Source organism: Oncorhynchus gorbuscha, linkage group LG11 (genome assembly GCF_021184085.1).
Source record: "Oncorhynchus gorbuscha isolate QuinsamMale2020 ecotype Even-year linkage group LG11, OgorEven_v1.0, whole genome shotgun sequence".
In the NCBI taxonomy this organism is placed as follows: domain Eukaryota; kingdom Metazoa; phylum Chordata; class Actinopteri; order Salmoniformes; family Salmonidae; genus Oncorhynchus; species Oncorhynchus gorbuscha.
In genome coordinates this window covers 27,351,926-27,362,807 of record NC_060183.1, presented here as the reverse complement: position 1 = coordinate 27,362,807, position 10,882 = coordinate 27,351,926, and the positions used below count along the sequence as shown (strand labels likewise).

Below are 10,882 nucleotides of genomic sequence, written 5' to 3'. Positions count from 1 at the left end.
CTTCATATTAAAATCGACACGACGAGCTGCTAATAATAATACAAATCAGTGCTATCGATACTTGGCTACTCGTTCATTGCAGCTGCAGCCCGAGCGGAAGTACGGAGAAGCGCGTTTTGTAATAGTGTTGAATAGTGGCAGTGCTGAATATAACCTTAAACACGAACTCACTCATAAAAACCGCAGCTTTTTGCTGTATTCATTGACAGTCTCTCCGTGGTCATCGTTTTAAAAGTTATTCAATCTTACATGGAAGCTCTGTAGCCACGGTGATTTGAGCTAACCGATTGGGCAGCCCAATAGATGCACTCGATTTCAGTCACAGATCGGCCAGTCTGCCGAATAGGCGACGACAGCTTTACATTGATAAAGCTATGAGTCTGCTGGTATCCATGTATTATTGTAAACTTTACTGGTTTACTGCTGATTTAGGAAAAATATTGATTTGAGATTGCTGATGTCATTGAGTACTGTGTGATATATTTTTATTTAATTTATTTCATCTTTTTAACCAGGTAGGCTAGTTGAGAACAAGTTCTCATTTGCAACTGCGACCTGGCCAAGATAAAGCGTAGCAATTCGACACATACAACAACACAGAGTTACACATGGAATAAACAAAACATACAGTCAATAATACAGTAGAACAAAATAAATCAAAAAGTCTATATACAGTGAGTGCAAATGAGGTAAGTTAAGGAAATATTTGCTTAATTTGCATGTGCAGAGTTGTAAATCAAACCAAGTGTAGCAGAACTGATTGAATGGCTATTTTTTTACCCTGTAGCCATCTGCAACTTACCACAGGTTAGATAAGTTACACAGTTAACAAGAATCACTTTCTGCCAACCCAATACATTTTTCTTGGTCCTGTGAAGTTGTCAATCAAGCAAATACAAGTGTGAACGCCAAACATTCTTTAAATTTCCATTTATTTTAGAAGAAATAGTGAATCATGCAAAGGTGCCAATATATTTGACCGCAACTGTTACTACCATCTAAATGCATGGGTCATAGGGACACATTGTAAAGTAATACCATTAATTTTGTTATAGACCAATAAAACTGAGGCAATGATTTGTTGTTATATTATTAAGATTTCTATTGCACAGGATCTTTAAATAGTATTTTTCTTTACTGTATGAGTCCTTGCCCTGCCAGGTGCTCCTGTTGACTAAAGCATTTGCCACAATTCTTCTCCAGTGTGAATTACCCGATGACCGCTAAGTTTAGTCGACATCATGAGCACTTTCCACATCCAGGGCATGGAAATTGTTTCTCTCAATGAGTTTGCCGCTGGTGGCATTTGAGATCACTGGTCATTCCTAAAGTGCTTTTCACACAAAAGGCACACGTGTGGTTTGTCAGTGTTGTTTTAGAGCAGGTGCTGTTTTAAATCATTTTTCACACCAAGTGCATTTATGTGATTTCTCCTGTGTGCACCCTCACATGATTTCTATGTGCTGACTTTACATTAAAGCATGGGCCACATATTGTACGCGTGTGATTTCTACCCTGTGTGAATTGTCAAATGGTCTTTGAGCCTTGCCTTCCTACCAAAGTACAGTGCATTCAGAAAGTATTCAGACCCCTTGACCTTTTTTACATTGTGTTACATTACTCCTTATTCTAAAATAGATTTAATAAAAATAAAATACTCAATATTCTACACATAAAACTGGTTGGATCCTGTGTTTTACATTATAGCCATTAGTATATATATGATTAAATATCATCTGATGTTGGTTGTGTGAGGTGTCTGCATTTGTGCACTGGAGCATCATTATGAGATGAAACAACTGTTTGCTACTTGCCTGTTTGTGTGTGACAAGAACCGAGTAACATGGTGTAATATATATAATATATGCCATTTAGCAGACGCTTTTATCCAAAGCGACTTACAGTCATGTGTGCATACATTCTACGTATGGGTGGTCCCGGGGATTGAACCCACTACCCTGGCATTACAAGCGCCATGCTCTACCAACTGAGCTACAGAAGGTGTGACCTGCATGTTGCAAAACTGTAGATAACAGCCCAGCAGATGCTTTGTCCTTGTGTTTGTATGTAGCAATATTGAGCACATGTTGTGACTTGCTGTATCTTACAGAGTTGTGATAGGGAGGGGTGGTCATCACGAGGTTTAACTGAGATGGAAAAATACTGAACAACACAATAGCAGGAACTGAGCAACTGTTCTAACTAGGCTGCGATACCAGAACAGTAAGGATCTATACATCGACGGAGGGAGAACTCCAAGAAGCGCCAAGAGGCGGGGACCCGCCTGAGCGCCTGCAATAGGCTGGGCAAGTTTAAACCACGCCCAGTCTCTACTGTGATAGTTCCAACCCGTCTGTTGGCCTGTCTGTCACAGTATAAAGAATACTGTTTACATACATCTTGTCAGTTCTCTGTTCTACCCTGCGTGGCATTACAGTGAGCCCGTATATACGAAAGTTGCATTTGCCATTTATTACTTAGCTAATAAAAAATACATAGTATAAAATCGGTGACTCATTGTTATATTTATCCTGATACCAGATTTGAATTTACGCAACTCTAACAAACTCCATAATGACAAAGTGAAAAACAAGTTTATACATATACAAGTTTATACACATTGATAAAAACAGAAATACCTTATTTACATAAGTATTCAGACCTATGAGACCTGAAATTAAGCTCAGGTGCATCCTGTTTCCATTGATCATCCTTGAGATGTTTCTACATCTTGATTGGAGTCTACATGTGGTAATTTCAATTGATTGGACATTATTTGGAAAGTGACAGACCTGTCTATATAAGGTCCCACAGTTGACAATGCATGTCAGAGCAAAAACCAAGTCATGAGGTCGAAGGTAATGTCTGTAGAGCTCCGAGACAGGATTGTTTCAAGGTACAGATCTGGGGAATGGTACCAAAAAATGTCTGCAGCACTGAAGGTCTTCAAGAACACAGTGGCCTTCATTATTCCTAAATGGAAGAAGTTTGGAACCACCAAGACTCTTCCTAGAGCTGGCCACCCGGCCAAAGTGAGCAATTGGGGAAAAGGGCATTGGTCAGGGAGGTGACCAAGAACCTGATGGTCAATCTGACAGATTTCCTGGTCTGATGAATCCAAGACTGAAAGCTTTGGCCTGAATGCCAAGCATCACATCTGGAGGAAACCTGGCACCATCCCTACGGTGAAGCATGGTGGAGGCAGCATCATGCTGTGGGGATGTTTTTCAGTGGCAGGGACTGGTCAGGATCGAGGGAAGATGAACCGAGCAAAGTAGAGAGAGATCCTTGATGAAAATCTACTCCAGAGCATTCAGGACCTCAGAGTGGGGAAAGATTCACCTTCCAACAGGACAACGACCCTAAGCACACAGCCAAGACAATGCAGGAGTGGCTTCATGACATGAATGTCCTTGAGTGTCCCAGCCAGAGCCCGGACTTGAACCCGATCGAACATCTCGAGAGACCTGAAAATATCTGTGCAGCGACACTCCCCATCCAACGTGAAAGAGCCTGTGAGGATCTGCAGAGAAGAATGGGAGAAACTCCCCAAATACAGGTGTGCCAAGCTTGACATGTCATACCAAAGAAGAATCGAGGCTGTAATCGTTGCCAAAGGTGCTTCAACAATGTACTGAGTAAAGGGCCTGAATACTTCTGTTAAAGTGATAGTTTATTTTTATAATATGTGCAAAAAAAACAACCAGTTATTGCTTTGTCATTATGGGTTATTGTGTGTAGAATGATGAAGAAAAAAAACAATACATTTTTTAGAATAAGGCTGAAACGTAACAAAATGTGGAAAAAGTCAAAGGGTCTGAATACTTTTTGAATGAACTTTATTTGCCACATTCTGCGCAATAACATTTTTGTCCCGTGTGTATCCTTAAATGCATGTTCAGGGCGCTTTCGCAGCAGTAGTGCTTACCACAATCATTGCACCGAAATGTCTTCTCTCAATGTTTGAGTGCGCTGGTGTTTTTTTTAAAGATAATTTGCTGATGTGTAACATTTCCACACAACGGGCACTGAAATGATTTCTCCCTTGTGTGAATTCTCTGATGTATTTTTAAACCTGAATGCTGTGCTTATGCCTTTTCTGCATACGGGACAGGTATATTTTCTCTCTGATTTGTATCTCACCTCCCCAGTGTGAATCTTAACATGTTTATTCAGTTTTCCCTTACTGCTGAAACATTTCCCACAGTCTTTGCATTGAAACGATTTCTCCTCTGTGTGAATAATTCCATTTGCTTGTAAAGTGTATGCTGTCCAAAAGCCTTTTTGGCAAACATAACACGTAGGCTCACTCCCGTGTGTTAGATCCTAATGGCACTTTCAGCTCACTGGTTTTCCTGCCATTGGTAGACATTTAGAAGCTTTGTTCCTTACATTTACATTTAAGTCATTTAGCAGATGCTCTTATCCAGAGCGACTTACAAATTGGTGCATTCACCTTATGACATCCAGTGGAACAGTCACTTTACAATAGTGCATCTAAATCTTAAAGGGGGGGGGGGCGAGAGGGATTACTTATCCTAGCCTAGGTATTCCTTGCAGAGGTGGGGTTTCAGGTGTCTCCGGAAGGTGGTGATTGACTCCGCTGTCCTGGCGTCGTGAGGGAGTTTGTTCCACCATTGGGGGGCCAGAGCAGCGAACAGTTTTGACTGGGCTGAGCGGGAACTGTACTTCCTTAGTGGTAGGGAGGCGAGCAGGCCAGAGGTGGATGAACGCAGTGCCCTTGTTTGGGTGTAGGGTCTGATCAGAGCCTGGAGGTACTGAGGTGCCGTTCCCCTCACAGCTCCGTAGGCAAGCACCATGGTCTTGTAGCGGATGCGAGCTTCAACTGGAAGCCAGTGGAGAGAGCGGAGGAGCGGGGTGACGTGAGAGAACTTGGGAAGGTTGAACACCAGACGGGCTGCGGCGTTCTGGATGAGTTGTAGGGGTTTAATGGCACAGGCAGGGAGCCCAGCCAACAGCGAGTTGCAGTAATCCAGACGGGATTACTGCCCGAGTTGCCCGAGTTGATTCGAGTGGCTTTAGTTTTGAGATAAGTCCTCCATTTGCCTCCCCATCAACACAATCCCCGTTTTCACTCTTTACTGCAGAACAGTTTGGGTTTGCTGCAGAGGGGCTGAGAGTCACCGGTTGGTTCCTATACTCTGTAGTCCTCTCCATCAACTTCTGTTTTGATCTCTGCACTTATGTTGTTGGGTAGACGTCACTCTGGGTTTTCTTCACTTTGGGTTTGGTAAAGATGTGAAGCATAAGATGGGTCCTGATCATTATCAGATTCACTTTTCACGCTGGAAGGCGTGAATAAGAACACTGAGGTTTCAGAGACCTGTTCCTCTCTAAACGGTGTGGGCTCTGCATCCTCCTGCTTCATATTTGCACTCCCCTTCTGCTCACAGTGCAGCTGATGGGGGGCTAGAGAGAAGGATGGAAAAGTGAGTATCAATGAAGAAACAAAAACTGACACATCTAGGACAGAATAATGAATAACTTGCGTGCTTGGTGAAACGTTTTGGAATGTTTAGGTTGTTTCCAATGTATTGATACAGTATTAGTGGATGCACGTGGCATTCCAGCAACTTCGAGAACAAATATTTTATATCGGAGTTGTGCCTGTCGTTCACAAGCGTATCTGCCCTCTCGTTGGCTAGAATGGCCCCGCCTGCCCTCTGCCTTTGCGAACATTTATTTCCATTGTCAGTCCAGTATCTTGTCAGTATATACAGTACCAGTCAAAAGTTTGGACACAACTACTCATTCAAGGGTTTTTCTTTATTTTTACGATTTTCAACATTGTAGAATAATAGTGAAGAAATCAAAACTATGAAATAACACATATGGAATAATGTAGAAACCCAAAACAACTGTTAATCAAATCAAAATATATTTTATATTTGAGATTCTTCAAAGGAGCCACCGTTTGCCTTGATGACAGTGTTGCACTCTCTCAACCAGCTTCATGAGGTAGTCACCTGGAATGCATTTCAATTAACAGGTGTGCCTTGTTAAAAGTTACGAGGAAAGAAATTCCACAAATTAATGCATTTGAGCCAATCAGTTGTGTAGTGACAAGGTATGGGTGGTTATACAGACGTTAGCCCTATTTGGTAAAAGGCTAAGTCCATATTATTGCAAGAGCAGCTCAAGTAAGGAGAGAAATGACAGTCAATCATTATTTTAAGACATGAAGGTCAGTCAATCAGGAAAATTAAGAACTTTTAATGTTTTTTCAAGTGCAGTCACAAAAACCATCAAGCGCTATGATAAAACTGGCTCTCATGAGGACCAGAGTTACCCCTGCTGCAGAGGATAAGTTCATTAGAGTTTCTAGCCTGAGAAATTGCAGCCCAAATCAATGCTTCAGAGTTCAAGTAACAGACATCGCAACATTAACTGTTCAGAGGAGACTGCATGAATCCGCTGCCTTCATGGTGGAATTGCTGCAAAGAAACCACTAATGAAGGACACCAATTAGAAGAAGAGACTTGCTTGGGTCAAGAAACACAAGCAAAGGACATTAAACCGGTGGAAATCTGTTCTTTGGTCTGATGAGCCCACATTTAAGATTCTTGGTTCCACCCGTGGTGTCTTAGTGAGACACAGAGTAGGTGAACGGAAGATCTCCACATGTGTGGTTCCCACCGTGATGCATGGACGAGGAGGTGGTGTGATGGTGCTTTGCTGGTGACATTGTCTGTGATTTATTTAGAATTCAAGGCGCACTTAACCAGCATTGCTACCACAGCATTCTGCAGCGATACGCCATCCCATGTGCTTAGTGGGACTAAGCCCCCTTGTGCTTCGTGGGACTATTATTTGTTTTCAGCAGGACAATGACCCATCAAACCTCCAGGCTGTGTAAGGGCTATTTGACCAAGAAGGAGGCTGATCGAGTGCTGCATCACATGACCTGGCCTGCACAATCATCCGACCTCAACCTAATTGAGATGGTTTGGGATTAGTTGGACCGCAGAGTGAAGGAAAAGCAGGCAAGTGCTTAGCATATGTGGGAACTCCTTCAAGATTGTTGGAAAAGCATTCCAGGTGATGCTGGTTGAGAGAAAGCCAATTGTGTGCAAAGCTGTTCAAGGCAGGTGGCTAAGGTGGCTACTTTGAATTATCTAAAATATATTTTGTTTAACACTTTATTTTTGGTTACAACATGATTCCATTGGTGTTATTTCATAGTTTTGATGTCTTCAATATTATTCTACAATGTAGAAAATATATTATTTAACACCATACCTACTGTGAAGCCTGGGGGTGAAAACATCATGCTTTGGGGCTGTTTTTCTGCAAAGGGACCAGGACGACTGATCCGTGTAAAGGAAAGAATGAATGGGGCCATGTATCGTGAGATTTTGAGTGAAAACCTCCTTCCATCAGCAAGGGCATTGAAGATGAAACGTGGCTGGGTCTTCCAGCATGACAATGATCCCAAACACACCGCCCGGGCAACGAAGGAGTGGCTTCGTAAGAAGTATTTCAAGGTCCTGGAGTGGCCTAGCCAGTCTCCAGATCTCAACCCCATAGAAAATCTTTGGAGGGAGTTGAAAGTCTGTGTTGTCCAGCAACAGCCCCAAAACATCACTGCTCTAGAGGAGATCTGCATGGAGGAATGGGCCAAAATACCAGCAACAGTGTGGGAAAACCTTATGAAGACGTACAGAAAACGTTTGACCTCTGTCATTGCCAACAAAGGGTATATAACAAAGTATTGAGATAAACTTTTGTTATTGACCAAATACTTATTTTCCACCATAATTTGCAAATAAATTCATTAAAAATTCTACAATGTAATTTTCTGGATTTTTTCTCATTTTCTCTGTCATAGTTGAAGTGTACCTATGATGAAAATTACAGGCCTCATCTTTGTAAGTGGGAGTACTTGCACAATTGGTGGCTGACTAAATACTTTTTTGCCCCACTGTATAACAGAAAGGAGGATTATATTCAATGAGACAACTTGGCCGTGAATGTGAAAGCGCAAACGTGATTATTTGTGGATGCCAATATCACTGCATTTGGTATCTTCACTTGTAAATGCTATGGTAAAATGTTGAATTTACAGCTTGGGTTTAAAACAATGTCTTGCATTAATAAACAGAGATACAATAATGTTTTATTGACCATAATCACATTATGAAATAGCCTACCTTTTGAGCGGTGTAGGTTCCATTTACACTGTGTTCCACGATTCTTCAGAGTTGTTGATGGTGGTGATGAATCTGCAACCAACTCATCCTCAACTGCTGACACCGATACAGGCACAACCAACTCATCCACAACTGCTGACGCCGATACAGGCACAACCAACTCATCCACAACTGCTGACGCTGATACAGGCACAACCAACTCATCCTCAACTGGTACAGGCACATCTACTTCAGCTCGTTGGTAGTTGCTCAGGGTCTAAATAAAATTAGTTAGATATGTCAGACCCTACATCATGTCATACATTTATTATACATGTACATTATGAAAATCATAACATGTACAGGGTACGAAATGCCATTCAGTCAATGCAATATCACAGAAATGTTTCTGGGAGACAAGGATACACAGATGAGATGCTAAGTAGCTAACAAACTAGTTAGGTGAATAAATAAAACATTTAAGATAGCCAGCTAGCTAATGATCTTGGTCAAATAACTATCATACTGAATAAATAAATTGTACTTAATAAATCAAATAATTCCTACCGACCCATTTCCAGTTTTTGTGCTGATCGAATCTGGACATTAGATGATCTATGTGGGGTGCTTAAATGAGGTTGTTGATGATGTTAAACGCAGGGATCGGACAGAGTGGGGTAGCAGTCTAACAGTTCTCTAAATCCCATTTGGAATGATATATCTCCAGGTATATAATCTCGGTCGGTGCACTACACACACGATGGGATGGGTTTATAGAGGCTGCAGTCAGTCAGGGTTGTTAAGTACTTAAATAAAAATACTTTAAAGTTTTTTTTTTTTAGGCATCTGTACTTTATATTTGACAATTTTTACTTTTACTCCACTACATTCCTTAAGAAAATATTGTACTTTTTACTCCATACATTTCCCTTGACACCCAAAAGTACTTGTTACATGTTTAATGCTTAGCAGGACAGGAAAACAGTCCAATTCACACACTAATCAACATCCCCGGTCATTCCTACTGCCTCTGAAGTGACGGACTAAAAACACACATGCTTCGTTTGTAAATTATGTCTGAATGTTGGAGTGTACCCGGGGCTTTCCGTAAAATAAAATAAATTGGTGCCACCTGGTTTGCTTAATATAAGGAATTTGAAATTATTTATACTTTTACTTTTGATACTTAAGTATATTTTAAACCAAATACCTTCAGACTTTTACTCACGTATCATTTTACAGGGTGACTTTTACTGGAGTCATTTTCTATTAAAATATCTTTACTTTTACTCAAGTATGACAGTTTTCCACATCTGGCTGTAGTGAAGTCCAATAGTGTCTGATTGAGGCCCGCAATTCGGGGGGCGTTCCTGCATGTGGCCATTCCTGAATCTGGGAACGTGCCTAATTCTAGTCTTGGCACGTGCGTTCGAGATAACAGCTCGCAGATATAGCGCGGTAGGCTAGTCTACATAAGATTATTAAGGATAAGAGTGAGAATATTGTTATTTATCAAACGGCAGTCAAGCATGGATCATCATCATGTCACCAGAATCAGACCCTCAAAATGTATAGGAAAGGAGTATCAAGATCACTGACACACACACACACACACACACGATATCATCGAGTGATTCCAAGTTTACGTTACGATGGTCATTGTATCCATTTTTGCATAACTAATTGTACAGGAATAAAAAGATACCTCCATGTTGAACAAACAAATTCTGTCGCATTTATACACATTTACTGAAACGTCCTTTTTCCATCACAGCTGTCGTGATTGTTTGTGTACGGTAAGACTTTGTTCGCATAAAAACAGGATGGAAACGTGGTTAGTGTAGTAAAATGAATGTGCAATTGTTTAGCTCAAAATGTATGTGTAATCTGTTGGTGCGTTGGATAGCAGATGTAACAGATTTACCAGGCTTTTGAAGCTGTGAGGAAGCGATGTAATATGTGATGTCCTTGCTATCCGGGATCCTTGGGACACAGACGTAGAACTGCAGGAAAGCAGTGTTCGGCGTGGGCAAAGGACACTGTCTAGCTACCAGTGTCATTCATCCCCATCTTTATTTCATTTTTTAAAATGTAAGCTTTATTTAACTGGGTAAGTCAGTTAAGAACATTTTTTGGAATGTTTGGTTTGTTAAATGTGATACGCCGTGTGGAATGTCTATTTTTATTGTTTACTTCGCTACCCGAGTCATCTCTCTCCGCACTGCTTTCCACACAGACCTAGCCCCGCCCCGCCCCGGTCAATAATGCAGACACTTGCGTTGTGTGTGTATGGTCAATGCATCACATGCAACAATGTTGATGACAACGATGCTATTTTCACTTTGCTTCTTAATTAATATAAATCCAATAGCATTCTATAATTTAATTATTAGTTTGTTTTTACATCTTCAAACAGTCTTTTTTTTTGTTGTTGTAAATTGGGCCTAAATATTGTTAGCTGCTAATCGTTATCTAGCTAATAAATGTACTGAGTCTGAGCAAACGTAACTAGCAATACAACCTGATAATACCAGTGATGGTGTAAACCTACATCTGCATGTTTTTTTAGCGCTACAGTATCTTCTAAATCAAAGAGGAATTATGTGAAGCATGAATGTTAGCTACATGAGGTAGTGAAATGAAAACATTGAATGTATCATAAGATTACAGGGTCCCCTAGGAAACACATATCAACACTTTGATTCCAACTGTCACAATAACTCCTCCCTGGC

At 41.0% G+C, this 10,882-nt stretch overlaps 1 long non-coding RNA gene across 1 annotated transcript; it reads right to left on the bottom strand.

The window, feature by feature from the left end:
- Positions 1-4,898: 4,898 nt before the first annotated feature.
- LOC124047996 lies at positions 4,899-10,355 on the bottom strand. Its single transcript, XR_006841154.1, has 3 exons — positions 10,075-10,355; positions 8,172-8,427; positions 4,899-5,430 (listed from the first exon to the last, which is right to left on the bottom strand). It is a non-coding gene; the product is annotated as an uncharacterized LOC124047996 (long non-coding RNA).
- Between the last annotated feature and the right edge of the window lie 527 nt (positions 10,356-10,882).